This window comes from Delphinapterus leucas, chromosome 3 (genome assembly GCF_059928025.1).
Source record: "Delphinapterus leucas isolate spDelLeu-1000000601 "Yukka" chromosome 3, BTC_Dleu_Yukka2, whole genome shotgun sequence".
NCBI lineage: Eukaryota > Metazoa > Chordata > Mammalia > Artiodactyla > Monodontidae > Delphinapterus > Delphinapterus leucas.
The window spans coordinates 17,979,459-17,996,666 of NC_143131.1; the positions used below are offsets into that span (position 1 = coordinate 17,979,459).

Consider the following 17,208-nt stretch of genomic DNA (forward strand, 5'->3'; position numbering starts at 1 on the left):
GTCACTAGCCCCATATGCCGCAGCAGGACTTTTGGCAAAAGACAACTTTATGATGTCATTCTTTGTTAGAAGTCATTAACTTACAGAAAAATGAAAAATGAACACCAAGGCATGACATGAATGCTAAAATGATATTTTGTCATATCAAGGAAATTACATGTTATTCAGGAACTGAAATGGGAGAAAGTTGTCAGAATTCATTGTATGCTGTCAGAGTCTAAGGGATGAACACCTGGTTTCATTATTAATCTAAGAAAAATAGAGTAGTTGGAAAAAAAATTACATAATCTTTAAAACATTCAAGGTTTCCAGTCTAAATCAACTTGGAGAAAATAGAAAGTAAAGTTCTTTATACCAGGGTAAAATTTTTCTTACAGGAGAATATATGCAGTTTGTGGTGTCAAGTCATACTTGGGGAAAAATAAAGAATAATTTAGATTAGAACTTAGCATGGAATTCATATATAACTCTGGTAAACATCAAAATATTACAGTTAATATTTTAAAATACTTCTTGAGTGCAGTCTTCTCATATTTCAGTAAGTTTATTAGTTCTGAGATATAAGAAAAGATAAATGTTTGGTTTATTTTATGCATCAAAGCTAAAACTGAAGAATTCATAATGGAAAAATTAATAAGAAGGCAAAAACTAAACACATTAGGCAAAAGGGAATATATATATACACACAGAAGATATTAAAGATAATGGATTTTTAAATTATCCATTTTTAATTATCCATTAAGAATATGGATGGACTAGACATGCCATAGGTACTTTTAAAAGAAGTAGAAAATCAGAGTAGTACTACAATAACTAAAGAAACTCAATTTTTAGGTAAAAAATCAGGCCTAGATAATTTTATCTACAGTTAAAGATACAGGTGATTTCAGTCTTATACATCTTTTCCCCAGAAGACAGAGTAAGGAGGAAATACTCTACAAGTTATTTTTTTGTGGCCAGTAAAACTTTAATATCAATACCATATGCCCCCACTCATGAGAGATATTAGCTGTCATTGGACTAAACAAAATAATACCAAACCCACTCTACTGGAATGGAAATGAAAGTCTGTCATCAGTTTAGTTCTAGGAATGCTTGCATAGTTTGGCATTAAACCAAGGAAAGAAAGAAGGGAGGGAGGGAGGAAGGAAGGAAAGAAAGTGGGAGGGAGAGAAGAAATGAAGAAGGGAATTTTAAAAAGCATAAAAGTTATCCAAAACGTTAATGAATTAAAAGAGGGACAGAAAAAATACATAGATGCTTATCTTAATACACATAGAAAAAAACAAAAAATAAAATTTAATGTCCATACATTCTAAACAAAACAAAGCAAAATCAAAAAAGAAAACTCTTAGCAATCTAGGAACAGAATGTATCCTCTCAAGCTGATTAAGGATACATTCAACAAACAACAACAAAAAGTACAACAAACATTATTCTTAATGGTCAAAAACTAACAAGAGTTAATAAACAAAGCTATGAGGATCCTTGAAATAAATCTAACAAAGTATATGAAAGACATATGCAAAACATTTTATTGAATGTCATTAAAGTAGATCTAAAGTAATTAAGAGGTATATTGCCTATGTGGTTGGAAGACAAAATATCATAAATAAAGCCAACTTCTCCAAATTGATGTGTATTTTTGATGAAATCTAATAGACTTCCAAGGAGGAATGAAAGCTGATTCTAAGATTTATAAGTACTAAGATTGTCCAGACTTGAATGAAGTACAATAAAGGATAATTGCTTTACCATTTATCAGGCTTTATTATTTGGTATTAGAACCTAGGTCACTTTGAAAGTGTCAAAGGGATAGACAAACAGAAAAAGAAAACAGAACACAGCCACAGATCTACTATATATAGAAATTAAATATATGGTACTAATGCTATTGCAGATCAATGGGGAAAGTACAGATTGATCAAGAAATAGTTTTAGTAAAGCTTGTAACCACGTCATTACCATCATTATAAAATGGGTCATAACTACACTATACACAAAAATACATTTTAAATAATTAAGGACTTAAATGTATAAGGCAAAAACTATACATACTTTAGAAAAAATATTAGCATGTAATATAGTAAAGCTCAAGCAAGGTTTCAAAATATAAAATGCACTAATCATAAAGGAAGCATTGATAAATTTGATTACAGTGAAATGTGACTTTTTTCATTTCCTCCAAATATGCCACAAAGAAAACAAAATGTCACAAAATGAGTGAAAATATTTGCAGCACACACAACTGACAAAGGATCTGTATCTCTAATATATAATGCAATGTATTGAATCAATAAGAAAAAGAGATAGCTCAATATAAAAACGGGTACAACGAAGGACAAACATTTAACAGAAGAAGTAATATCAATGGGAAATAAACGTGAAAGTTTTCAACATTAATAGTATTTAAAGAAATACAGCTTAACCAAAATAAGTTATCGTTTAATCACAACAATATTGACACAATATCAAGAAGTTTGACAAGATTCTCCAAGTGCTGGATTGGATATAGACCAATGGGAATGACTGCAAATTAAAGTAAACCACATGTAATAATTCATACGGTTGTATACTCTCATGTCCAAGATCCAGCCATTTCCTTGGATCATATCCAAAGGAAAATCTCTTGAAAACATAAACCACCAGCATAATTAATAGGAACAACAACAGGAAATTACAAATGTCCAACAACAGCTGAATAGATGCAATATGTGATTATTTATATCATAGAGAAAATAAATGAATAGCAACATAGCTACAACATTAGGGACAATCTTAGAAACAAAATGTTGATTGAAATATTTTTTCAGAAATGTCTCAGAAGATTGCATTCAAATATGGTAGAATATTGCAAAGCTGAAAAAAAAACACACAAAACTAAATAACTGGTTGCAGAATGAAATAGTATATTGTTGAGGATATGTTCCTAACAACACTAATTCTTAAGTACAGTGATATGTTAAAATTTATTTATTATTATGTTTTGCAATATCTTCTTTGTAAGTGTGGAGTACTACATTAAGTATACAGAAAAAAGTTACAAAAACATCTTAAAATTAATATATTGTGTAGATTGCTTAATATATAATATCTAATAGAATTGGCATTAATGGATTTTTGTCACTATACAGTGAAAGATAATGAGATGCTTGTGTATTATATTAGATAATTAATTAATATAATATTTTTTATTATAAAGATAAATAGATCCATGAAATTAAAATTAGTAAAATGCTAATTTAAATATTTGCTTATTTAGAGTTACTTATTATGAAAAAGCATTGCTAAGCTTTTCTAGAAGCTAATACTTGATCTTTTAATAATTTTAAAACTGAAAGAGAATATTCAGCCTGAAATCTCATTTAGTAAATTACAAAATTGAAATTGACACCGTTTAAATGACCTATCTTGGCAAAGCCAAGGTTATGGTTTACTTCTCAGGCCTTACTACTGCCACTATATAAATATATATTTTCTATCGTAACCATTGTTAGTGTAGTCTTATATTTCTCAACCAGGTATTTGCTTACATTTAAGAGCAGACAAAAGCAATCTGTTCCAGAAATCTGAGGCAAGAATAATATTATTAGTTTTAATCATTGGTATCAGCAGCCTTAAAATGAGTAAATAGTTATCTGCTCCTTTTCTGAAGAGGAAAGGTTAGAAGCAACCTTGGCATATCAGAAAACTGTTTTGTAAGAGAGGATTCTGGAAAGACTGTATCTTGAGGAAGGACTAGAATAAAAAAACACCTAAGCATTTGACTGTTTTCAAGCCTCACCTTCTCACTGCCCCACCTCTGCATTGCTCATGCTGTCCTTTGGAACTGGCATAGCCTGGCTACATTCCATACTTGGGTACAGGAAACTAAATCCTTCTGGATGGAAACAGACTCTCTCCATGTTGCTCCAATGTTAATGAACATCTCTAGTGTACAATTACTATTCCATCACTTAAGGATTAAAAGTACAGGGCTGGGATCAGACAGATATTGATTTGTCTGTAGGCTTACTACCATTTTGTGTTCTGTGGGGAAGTTAAACTGAATCTAACCTTACTGTAGATGCAGCTAATGATCTGTAGGACATGTAGGTGAACCTCAGGAGATACGGATAAAGAGTTATGAAAAACAGAATGTCAGAGTAAGCTTAACGTCATTACTGATGCAAATTGAATAATTGCTGTCTATTTCCTAAAAGTAGGATGGTGTATAAAACCTGTAGCTTTAAATTCCAGATAATTAGAGCTGAAAACCCACTATAGTTTTGTAACCACTTGTGGCCAAACTTCACTCATTCTAGTATTTTCTGCTCAATAATGAAATTAGCTAAATCTATATTAGTAAATTGACAAGTTCCTTTGGGTTTTTATTTCTTATTTCCCACAGTCCTAGGGTTAGTATTCTACCCTTTGAATGCCAATCACTTTACCTATAAATGTGAACATATTCATGTGTGTGAGAAGCACTTTGCTAAGGCAAAAATTGGATAATGTCGCTGGAGTTCTTAATGCAACATTTCTATTATTGCTACTATTATTTTTAGGTCCATGCTTCATTTCTAAAAATCAGTTTTCAGTCCTCTTGATGGCAGAGTAAATAAAATACACCATATTCAGACAAACGTCAGTAGGAGGCCCTTTCCAGAACTCTTAAGAAACATGAACTTTGGAAAGTTATTTGTTATTTCTATACCTTAATTATTTAATCTGTAAACAGGAATAAGAGTCATGTAATGTGCCAAACTGTGTTTTTGAGAAACAATTAAGGAAGCTATGTAAACTTTAAAACACTGAGACTGGGAGAGAGCAGAATACCAATTTTAATCCTTTCTGAAAATGAAGGACAAAACAGAATCAAGAACAAAATAGATGGCACACTGACAATCCTATACATGTGATTTTCGGCACAAACTATCCTGTACTATGTACAAATCATTCAGGTATTATGCAATACAGGTGGAACAGGAGCTCACATCAGCAGAGCGCCCTCTATGGAGATAAGGATGCAGTGAATGTTGTATCCCAGTGCAAGTACAAACTGCATGCTAAGATACGTAGAGGGAAATAAAGACACAGACCTACTAGAGAATGGACTTCAGGATACGGGGAGGGGGAAGGGTAAGCTGGGACAAAGAGAGAGAGAGTGGCATGGACATACTACCAAACGTAAAATAGATAGCTAGTGGGAAGCAGCCACATAGCACAGGGAAATCAGCTTGGTGCTTTGTGACCACCTAGAGGGGTGGGATAGGGAGGTTGGGAGGGAGGGAGACGCAAGAGGGAAGAGATATGGAGACATATGTATATGTATAACTGATTCACTTTGTTACAAAGCAGAAACTAACACACCATTGTAAAGCAATTATACTCCAATAAAGATGTTAAAAAAATATAAATAAATAAATAAATAAATAAATAAATAAGATATGTAGAGGATTCACAATACCTTGAAGAATAATCTATTTTATCTAGTGAGTTACTTTGAAAATCTGATATGTACTCACTACTATGTTGGGCTCTAGAGAACACAGAAACGGTGAAATATGCCCCCCTCTAGATTTCCCATTATCAATATGGATTGGAGAAAACAGATTCAATAATAGTATTTTTTCAATTTGTCTTCTTTGAAATTGTGACTTATGTATGTAATATATGTTTACTCCAAAGCTATTATTACTTAAATATGCCCTCCTAAAAACCTAAATCATATTCATTAGTATATGTAGCAAGGTTTACTAGGGAATTCAGTAGATTTCTAATTATTCATATTCTGAAGTTAGTATTAAATAGTTGGAAAATATATAAATATATTAATTTTCTTGTTTATATCATGTAGATTATTTTTCTGAAAATGTGGTTTCAGAAAACCACTTTTACTTTATGAAAACTCACTATGAAAAACCTTATATACTACTAAAATACTAAACTGCAGTGATTACAAATTTAATTAAATGATTACATTTATAGCTGTCTAAATTTCATAAATGTCCACGCTTATAACAATGCATTAAAAAATTTATTTTTGTGGTCTGCTTCTTTGATTTCTATGAAAACATTTCACTATAAGCAAATATCTACAAGCCAAAACAGTCTGCACTCTCAAAAGTTAATATGCACAGGTGATAGAACATTTTAACACGCTTGGCTAATATTTTATTTATGAACAAACATGTTTCCAGCATTTCCTTAAACAATTTATATAAAAATAAGTTTTGGGGCTTCCCTGGTGGCACAGTGGTTGAGAGTCCGCCTGCCGATGCAGGGGACACGGGTTTGTTCCCCGGTCTGGGAAGATCCCACATGCCGCGCAGCAACTGGGCCCGTGAGCCATGGCCGCTGAGCCTGCGCGTAAGGAGCCTGAGCTCTGCAACGGGAGAGGCCACAATAGTGAGAGGCCCGCGTACCGCACAAATAAATAAATAAGTTTTGCAAATAAGTAAGTGCTCAAGTGAATCTCAAATATTCCACATGATATATTTGTTTGGAAACAAAGGTAGTTTTGATATTTTTTCTTGTCTTTTTAAAATCTTGTATATGGAAGTCATTTAATATATAGGCAAAAAATAAGATAAAATAGTTAATAAGTAATAGAAACTCATTAATATGTATCTAATATATTTTAAAATTAATTTATGGATAAAATTATCACAATGTCTGGTATCTGCGTGGTGTCCCTAATATGCCCTTTTTTATCTCCTTCTTTCCCTTCTTTATATCTTGTTTAAATATTGATTGAGAAATCAAACATTGTAACAAAAATAATTTGTCATAATGGATAAGAATATACATCTGATATCTAGTAGATTAATCCTCAAACATCTCTTTCTTGTAGTCAGACAAAATGGTTTAAAATAAAACATTCTGTGATTATTATACAATAGAAAACTAAAGCAACCCTACATGTTTTAGATCACTTACTTATTTCATAATAGTTAAAGAAAACTAATACTTGCCTAGAAGCACCTTCAAAAATTATAAGGCAATTAGAAATGCATCAGTCAAAACTCATTCCATGCATTTATTTAATTTTTTGTCAGTTTACAACATAAAATCTTATTAACGCCCTGATCATCAATAAAGATCACAGGTTGAAGTGAATTACTTAAAATAAATCTCAGCTTCCTTAAGGACATTATTTTTTTCCTAGTTACCCATAGATCCTCCAACACTTCTAATATGTCTTTAGTGTTATTGCCTGAGGCTAGTATAAGTTGGAGGCTTCAAAACTTTGTCATATCTTTGATTTCAAGAATGAACACTGTCTTTGTTCTACAAATCAGAACTGTAGTCAAAATAATTCACCTCTATGTGAAAATCATTACATTGGGATGGGCAATCTAAGTATTTGCTATTGATTATAAAATTAATTAAAAATACGTTTTTAAAACAACTCTTAAAATGTCACAATTGACCCATTCAATTATATTAAAGAATCTAACAAATTTAATGTTTATTTTCTATGTTTTATGTAATAATTCAGTTTTAACATTTATTTTTCATCTTGGTCTATTCCTCCATAATGCCTATGAACTATTATAGCTTTTATCTTTGTTAGGGTTCCCAAAATTCAGCTTGTGATCAACTATTGTTCTGTCCTTTGAGCTTATATTTGCAGTCATACTTTTATGCTGCCTAAAAGTTCGCTAATAACATAAATCATTTTATATTCTTTTTCATTTTCTGGGTGAGAAATATAAGGATAATAAAAATTTTCTTATCATATACAGCCAACACCTCAAAGTGGTTTTGTTAATTATAACAAAATAGCTAACAAGAATTCATTAATACAAATTAGATACATATATTTTTTAAATATTTATATTAAAATATTTGACTACATATTCATTCACCAATCTCAGATCCCTGGATGTAGAGATAAAGTTTTATCTCTGAGAATGGATGGGCTGCTTGGGGTTACTGTCATAAATCCTGTAAAAACCACCTGCACTGCCTCATCGAAGAATCCAAAATTGATTAATCCAAATGAAGGAAAATGTGAAGATAAATTCAAAATAATTTAAGTACAGCAACATTATTTTATGAAATTCCCTGAAGTTTTATGTTTATTATATAATTTATATAATATTATAAATTATATATATATATATAAATAAAACTCTTGGTATGCATGGAAGAGAGTCCAGTGTTTATGGTCAAAGTTGTCATGATAATTAAATAGATAAATATTAGCATTTATAACAAATTGTGTGTGTGTTGTAAATTCATATGTAAAGTAAATTAATCTTGATTCTTACCGCTCATTATATACAAAACATGGCTCAAAGTAAACCATAGACCAAAACATAAAACCTTACATTTAAATATATAATAACTAATATGGTAAAAGCTTTACTACCTTATGATTTAGCAAACATTTCTTAGATAATGCCAAAAAAGTCAAGAATCATAAAATAAATGAAAAATATACAATTATACTTTTTCCAAAAACTTACCCTTCCTCGAACAGCTATGTAAAGTAATGTTTATTAAGAAAATGAAAAGATAAGACACAGAATATAAAAAAAATTTTGAAAAGCAGATACCTGATAAAGTCATATATCTATAATATATTAAAATCTCAAAACTAAATTCTAAAAAGCTAAACAACCTTATAAAAATGTGCACAAATTTTAACAGCAATTTCACAACAGCAGATATATAGATGTAAGCACATAAAAATGTTTTCAGCATCACTAGTCTGTAGTGAAATGCAAATTGAAATAATAATATTATGTCCCTACACACTAGAATGGGGGGGTGGATACACTGACAATGTCAAGGCTGAGGAATAACTGTTGGTGGCAATGGTAATAGCCACTTTGGGAAAAAATTCGGCATATTTTTGTAACTTAAACATACTATTTGTCCCAAAATTCCCACCTCTACCTCTTGACCCAAGGTAAACTAAAACATATGTCCTCAGAAAATCTGATTGTAAATATTGATAGAAACTTTATTCAGAATAGCTAAAAGGTGGAAACAAGTCATATTTCCATCAACAAATTTAAAAATAAAGTGTGGTATACATACATATAAGAGAATAACTGGTAATTACCTATTGATAATGTCATGGACAGATATCAAAAGTATATGCTACATGAGAAAAAGCCAATCAAAAGAGTCTATATGTTTTACCTTTCATTTTTATTACATCTAGGAAAAGCAAAACTATTGACTCAGAAATCAATCACTAGTTTCTAAGATTTGGAAGTAGGGGAAAGGAAATCGTTTCAAAGAGAACTTTCTGAAAGTGATAGAATTATGCTATATCATTTTTCTGGCATTACTCATATGACTAGATGTCTCTGCAAAATTCACCAAAATTTATACTTAAAAAAAAGTGATGTTACTATGTAAATTACTCCTTTATAAATCTGACTTAAACAAAACAGTGGTATATTCTGAGATTTTTGACTTGGAGCCAAGAAATAGTATCACTTAGTTTAGATATTAATTGCATTATGAATAATGATATTAGATTTTTAAATTTAAATATTATGGAAATAAAGCTTTAATTAATAAATATTTGTTTAAAAATGTGTAAAATGGCCTAAAAAATCACAAAATTCTCAGAGACAAATTTTACAAAAGATGCATAATACTTCCACATGAAAACTACAATACATTGCTGGGAGAAATCAAGGAATAATTAAATAAATGGAGATATATACCATATACGTGGATTAGAAGATTTGACACTATTAAAATGTCAATTCTCCCCAAATGATTTATAAATTTTAATCCAATACCAATCCAAATCTCAGCAGCTTTTTTCTTTTTTCGGTAGAAATTGGCACACTGTTTATAAAACTTATAAGGAAATGCAATTCAAGGAAAAAAAAAAACCCAGAATTCTAAATCCATTGTGCAAATGATGATCATAGTTGTAAACCTTTTGCTTCCTGATTTCAAAATTCTCTGTAAAGTTACAGTAATGAAGATAATGTGTCATTGGCATACAGACACAAATAGAAGTATAGACAAAGAAATCAATAGAACAGGAAAGAGTATCCAAAAATAGTAACAGGCGTATATGGTAAATTGATTTTTGTCAAATTTTCCAAAGTGATTCAGTCATTTTCCTGTATGGGAAAATAATCTACTCCCATTCCTACATCACTGAGGTACAAACAATTCTAGATGAGGGTTGAACCTAAACTTAAGAACTAAAAATACAAAGCTATTAGAAGAAAATATTCACAGTCTTGGGTAGGCAAACATGTTATAAACAAGACAAAGGGATGACATTATAAAAGAAAAACTGATAATGTTAACTCAAGATAGTTAAACTTTTCTGTTCTTCTAGAAATACAGTTAAGTAAACAAAACAGCAAGGCTCATAATGGAAATATTCATATTACATCTCCAAGGATTTATGTTCAGAATATAAAAATAATTCTTACAATATTTAATTATAAGAAATCAACTTAAAACAAAGTGAGCAAATGCTATCACAGAGTAATATATACATATGACCAGTACAGATGTGAAAAAGTGTTTAGTATCTTTTATAATTAAAGATACAGAAATTAATAACACAATGTAACTCTACCACACTCCCAAATGAATGACTAAAATTTAAAGAGATTATCCACTCCAAATGATGAGGCACACAGCCAGAATTCTCATGTTTTTATTTTTTATTTAATTTATTTTTATTTTTTTATATACTGCAATTTTATTTCAATTGCACAAAGGAAGTTAGTATGTAGGAAATTTAAATGAAATGTATGGTAAAAGTAGCAGAGAACCAAAAACTCTAATAAGGAAGTACACCTAAAACATGAGAATTCAACATTCATTAGTGTTCCATCTTCATTTATGATTGACACTTGATGCTTGCAAATTTTGAAACAAACTTTGAGATCATGATGACTATCCTGAAGAGATTTCAGCACCAGCACTAAGATTTGTACGTTCACTTGGTTTGCGATTGACTTGTTAGCCATTTACATAGTGTATAGTACAGATTTGTCCCAGGTCAGATCACAGTGTTGAAGGAAACAAGTACCTTCCTATAATTAGAAAGGATCCCCTAAACTGCACTCAGCTTAAGACATCCAATGTACAAGAGCACAAAAACCATCATAATATTGCGGCTCCAAGGAACACAGTTTTGATAAGGAAAATAACCTAAGTTTCTGTTTCCCATTTTTATTACTGAAATCTCTAACAATGACAAATGTTACAACAACATTGAAAAATAGTTTGTTTTTCATAAAGTTAAATGTGCACATATTGTGTGATGGAAACATTCAACTCATAGGTATTTATCCAGAAAAATGAAAACATAGCCATGCAAATACCGGAGTACAAATATTTATAGGAGCTTTACAAATAATAGCCCCAAACCGGAAACAACTTGACTGCTCATCAACAGAAAAATAGACAAATTATGTTATATTCATAAAGGAATATTATTTATAAACAACAAGAAATAAATTACTGCTACTAAGAAATATGGATTAATTTCAAAATATTATGTTTTTCAAAAGCAGCCCAAATTATATGTACTGTATACCCCAAATCTTATACACTTGTTGATTCCATTTATATGAAATTCCATAAATTGAACATGACAGAATAAATTACAATATTGTTACCTCTGAGGAATGAAGGGTAAGGGAATTGACTGTAAAGGAGAACCACTCTGAAGGTACAGAAATGTCCTGTACCTTGATAGGGATGTGATTACATGGAAGTGTGCCTTTGAAAATCCATTGAAGTGTAAGGAGATCTGTACGTTTTAGTAAATGTCAATATTATCCTTTTCTAAAAAAAAAAAAACCTTAATTAAGGGGAATAGAATGCTCATACATCCTAGACAGAATCTTATTCTAATTACTGGCATACAGTTAATTGTGGGCATCAACTAAGTAAGTGTTACACAAAATCAATCATAGTTAAGAGAGTTTAATTAATGTATTTTAATAGGGCTCCAATGTGAAATCATTTTCTAAATGTTGACATAGGTGCTAGAATATTTTATCATTATATATAATAATTTATAAGAATGTATTTCCAACTTTTTGACCTGTGTGTTACTTTTTAGTAGTTTCCAAAATGTAATTTTGTCCCTAATCCCCATGAAGATGTACCAAGTAATGACTGATATTAATTTAGCATATAGTTCAGTCATATTTATAATAATGATAAGAACTGTCATTTATTATGACACCATGTACTAGATACTGGGTGAAGATACTTCATTTAATCCTAACTGTAATCCTTTGTTATAGATAAGAAAATATGTAATATTTTTGTTAAATAATTTCCCCAAGTTTCAACTACTTATAATGAACAGAAACAGAATTTAACTAGAGCCTCTCTTACTTCAGATTTAGTATTCTTAAGTATTATGCATTACTGCCTACTAGAAAATGTAAGGATTTTATTGATAATACAATGATAATTAATTAGATATAAATCAATACCCTTCATTAATATAGAAGTAAAAGTGGAGAAGTATACATAATGAAAACAATAAAAAAGCCAGAGCAGTCTACATTTATAAAAAAATATCTAAAATGTGTCCAGATTCATATACAAGATATTAAAACATCTTTTCTATAACCTTTAAATTCTTACAATTTCAAGGAACAAGAAAGGTGAGACTTAGGATAGTTAGTGTAATTTTGGAACTGAATACAAACATTTTAGAGTGGAATTTTTCTGCATAAAATGAAATCTATTGGTTGAGATCTTTAACTCACATATTAAACATACACACTAGTTTCAGAGTCAATCATTGAATATAGTTACATATTTATTAAAAACATTGTTAAACATTCTCTTTTTGAAAAACATTTGAGAGTACTTCTAGAAATATATGCTCTTGGTATGTGCACTCTTGGTATATACCTAGAGAAGTTTTTCACATGCAATAAGAACCATGTATAAGACAAGTAATATCAGCAATATTAATAATATCTGAAGCTATAAAAAATAGTAAACAACCCAAAGCCATTGGAAGTTGTATGCATTAGTTAGTTAAAATACATTTATTTTCTTATCACAGTGAAAATGAATTAATTTTTGCTGTACTTCTCTACATGGATGATTCTTTAAAACACAGCACCAAAAAAAAAAGAAAATTCACAGAAACTGCATATAATATTAGGCCACTTACATTTACAATGCCCATTAGTCAATAAATACAAAGATGTAGTTATATACATAAATATAGATAAATGGCCAAACTGTATTTGGTAAAACTATAAAGAAAACAAAGGAACAAATAATAGAAAATTCAATATTGATGAGCTCTGGGTGGAATGGAGAGGAATGTCACAGTGAGGCACATGTAAAGCTTATTTCTTCAAGGTGGGTGGCTCTTAAATTAGTGTTTTGTTTATTACTTAAACTGACTATATACTTAAGATATCAATATACCAATACTTGATATATCTTACAACACCAGTTGAAAAATAGTTGGTCCAATTATTTTAATGTATTCATATACTAATAGAGATATCTGTGTACATACACATACATATCTTCATTCATTATTTCAAATTATGTTCTAATTACCAACTAAGCACAATTTTCATAGTTTTGTTTATCAGTGTCTTCCTTTAAGGGTTTTACAATTTGTACTTTTATAAAACTTGCTCTTTTCCTAAGCCATAGTCATATTATCCTACATTTCATTTAAGGTTTAATTTTTTTCTTCCACAAATTGGAAGTGCTTATTTTTTATGGTTGTGAGGTAGCTAAATAATGTACTTTTATTTTCAGAGCCAGATGACATACCTCTGTCTTCAGCTGTTTGTTGTAGTGTCTGTCGATTCTCCCCACTGGCCTGCCAATAACACTGTCTTTTAGCAATTTGCATGGTTTTCAAAGGATGCAAATTGTATTAACACATTTCTTTTTCAAAATTGTTACGTGGTTTAATATGTCAGCAATGTTAGTATATTTTGCTTTACGTGTTTGAAAATGATATGTATTCTTTAAGTTTACTGCAAAATATATATACATATATATGTAGTTAAACTCAAGTGTTTTCCTTTCATTCTTTGAAACACTTTTATCATTATTGACTTTTTGGTCTGCTTAATAAAATGTTTCTGAGAGAGATCTGTTACCATTTTCTTCCATGAGTATATTTTTTGTTTATTTTGAATACATTTAATTAGGTGCATACAAGTTCCAAATGGTTACCTCACTGGGTGACTTTCTTATCATCATGGCAGCCTTTTGTTTTAAAGTATATTTTGTCTGATACTAACAGTTCTGCCAGATTTATTTTGGTTAGTATTGTCTATTTTTTATTGTATTGTATTATTTTAAAAGTTTCTATATCTTATCATGTGCCTATTAGGAATAGCATAAAGATAATTTTTTCTTATTTCACTCCAGTATGGTAATATTGTTTATCTCATTTATGCCACTTTGGTTATTAATATATATTTTTACCACTTTATTGTGTGCTTCAAATTTGTCCTAATTTTTCTGTTTTTAATCCTTTGTAATATTATTTTCCAGTAGATTAAAGTTGTATTCTTATTAAATTTCCGTTCTGATTTTACATCTGTACACTAAATTTCTTTTATTTATTTATTTATTTATTTATTTTTTGCGATACGTGGGCCTCTCACTGCTGTGGTCTCTCCCATTATGGAGCACAGGCTCCGGACGCGCAGGCTCAGCGGCCATGGCTCACGGGCCTAGCCGCTCCGTGGCATGTGGGATCTTCCTGGACCGGGGCACGAACCCATGTCCCCTGCATTGGCAGGCAGACTCTCAATCACTGTGCCACCAGGGAAGCCCTTCTTTTATTTTTTTTATCTAGAAATGTTAACATGCTTGTGTAACTCTGGAAAATCTAAAAACAATTGGCATCTTCACTTTCTTCCTGAACATTACAAGAACTTTTATTTTATTTATTTATTTATTTATTTAATTTTTGGCTGTGTTGGGTCTTTGTTGCTGCGCACGGGCTTTCCCTACTTGAGGAGAGCAGGGGCTACTCTTCCTTGCAGTGCGTGGGCTTCTCATTGTGGTGCCTTCTCTTGTTGCAGGGCACAGGCTCTAGGTGCACAGGCTTCAGTTGTTGTGGCTCGCAGGCTCTAGAGCACAGGCTCAGTAGTTATGGCACCCGGGCTTAGTTGCTCTGTGACATGTGGGATCTTCCCGGATGAGGGCTCAGACCCATGTCCCCTGCATTGGCAGGCAGGTTCTTAACCTCTGCACCACCAGGGAAGCCCTATAAGAACTTTTAAATGCTTTAATTCCAATCAAGTCTTACAAGTTTATGCCTATAAGTTACGGTGATGATGATGATGATTGAGGTTTTGTTAATCCGTCAAATTTGACATTTTATGTTATTACAGAGTCAGTGTCCTCATGTGTACCGTTTGCTTTGTTATCATTCCTTATTGAATCTTAAACCTTCCTTCTGAGATAATTTTCTTTCTTTCTAAGAACTTCCAAAGTAACAATGTTAACCTCCTCAACTTTAGTTGTTTGAAAACATTTCTGTTTCACACTTGTCAAAGAGTCATTGAAGCCAAGGTGATGTGAAATAACATGTAAGAAGTGTCACGTACTCAGTGTTTCTAATAGGTAACATTTTCACATTTTCACTTCCTCTACCCAGAGCAAAGTTGAAAACAGAAGACACGCCTTATCTTTACGCTTTGTTTGGCAGGATGTGAGTGTGAATGTGTGTGTGTGTGTGTGTGTGTGTGTGTGTGTCTATCTTGCTTCACCCTATATAACTGTCATGTTTTGGAGCCTTAATTTCTTTGGGAGTATTTTGTCATACTGAAAAAAATAACTACATGGTATTACTTATGATTTAAAAGGAACATTACAGCAGATTAAAGGAGGCAAGGGTTAAAGACTATTTAGACTATTTAGAAAGCTATTGCAATAATCCAGTGGGAGTGATGGTTGTTTAGACAGGGGTGGGAGTGATGGAAATAGGAAGAAGTGGTCGCCTCATGGATATTTTTTAAAGTATATCTGACAGAAAGGTCTGAGGAACTGGAAGTGCAGCATGACAGAAAGAGAAGATTCAAATATGAACCTGGGTGATTTGCATAGCGATCTGAAGACTATGACTATCATTGTTGAGATGGATAAGGTCTCTGGAGGAGCAAATATACAGATAAACTGGATTTTGAGGAAAAGTTTTACTTGGATCATGTTGAGTTTGAGAACTCGGAGAAAAGAAATCAGGGTGGCTAATATGGTATTCATGGAAAAGGTGACCAAGCTGCTGTAGATTTAAATTCAAGAGTTATCTCTATGTAGATGTTAACAAAAGTCCATTAGATTGAATGAGATTAATTGGGCAATAACTCAAGAAAAGTCTGAGGACTGAAAATTGGGAGGCGTCACAATTCAATGAATGAAGAGATTGGGAGGAGCTAAGCAGCACGCTGAGAAAGAAGAATCCGGTGAAGGAATAAGAATGTTGTTCCCTTTAGCTAAAGAAAGAACTTGTTTCTTGAAGGAGTTGTGTCAATTGTGTCAGATTTGCAAATTTTTTGAGCAAATGGAGGCATGAGAACTATATATTGGATTTTGCAGTATGAAGGACAAGAGTGATTTTAGTGAAGTAATAAAAATAAGACTCTTTAGAGTGAGGTTGAAAGAGCCTGAGAGAAAAGGCAAACTGTGAATATAGGCAATTCTTTCAAGGAGTTTTTCAGTCAAGGGAATGAAATAGTAGAGGTGTATCTGGAGGGAAACACTGCATCAAGGAAGGTTTTTGGGTTTTGTTTGCTTGAGTTGATTTTATTTTCAGATAGAAAATAAAGCCTGTTTTTGAGGACAGGGGAATTATGTACCAGATAAGGAAAAATAAAAATACAGGAAAGAGGAGAAATTATTAATGGTGCAATGTCTCAGAGTGAGCAAGGGAGGACAGGATTCAGGGCACACATAGCGGTGTGGCCATAAGCATGGCGTGAAGAGTTCATTCACAGTAACCTGACAAAAGTCAGATTTATGGGGATTATTGCCCACAGTACTAGTTAGGTTGGTAGATATGATAGAAGGAAAATGTGGACATTCTTTTTGACTGAGCTTATTTTATGTCACTAGAGAAGCAAGATTATCTGATGCATGTAAGGAAATTTGAAAAAGTATTGAAAAATTGTAGAGAGAGGAAAAACGATAAAATACATATTTAGCAGGGCTGTATGTAATTGCTTGAGTTACTTGAGCTTCTTTTTTTTTTTTTTTGTGTGTTAC

At 31.5% G+C, this 17,208-nt stretch overlaps 1 protein-coding gene across 1 annotated transcript in view; it reads right to left on the reverse strand.

Annotated features, from left to right (window-relative positions):
* Positions 1-17,208, reverse strand: part of CDH18 (cadherin 18) — a 137,956-nt gene that overhangs the window by 40,313 nt on the left and 80,435 nt on the right. The gene's annotated exons all lie outside the window — the stretch shown is intronic.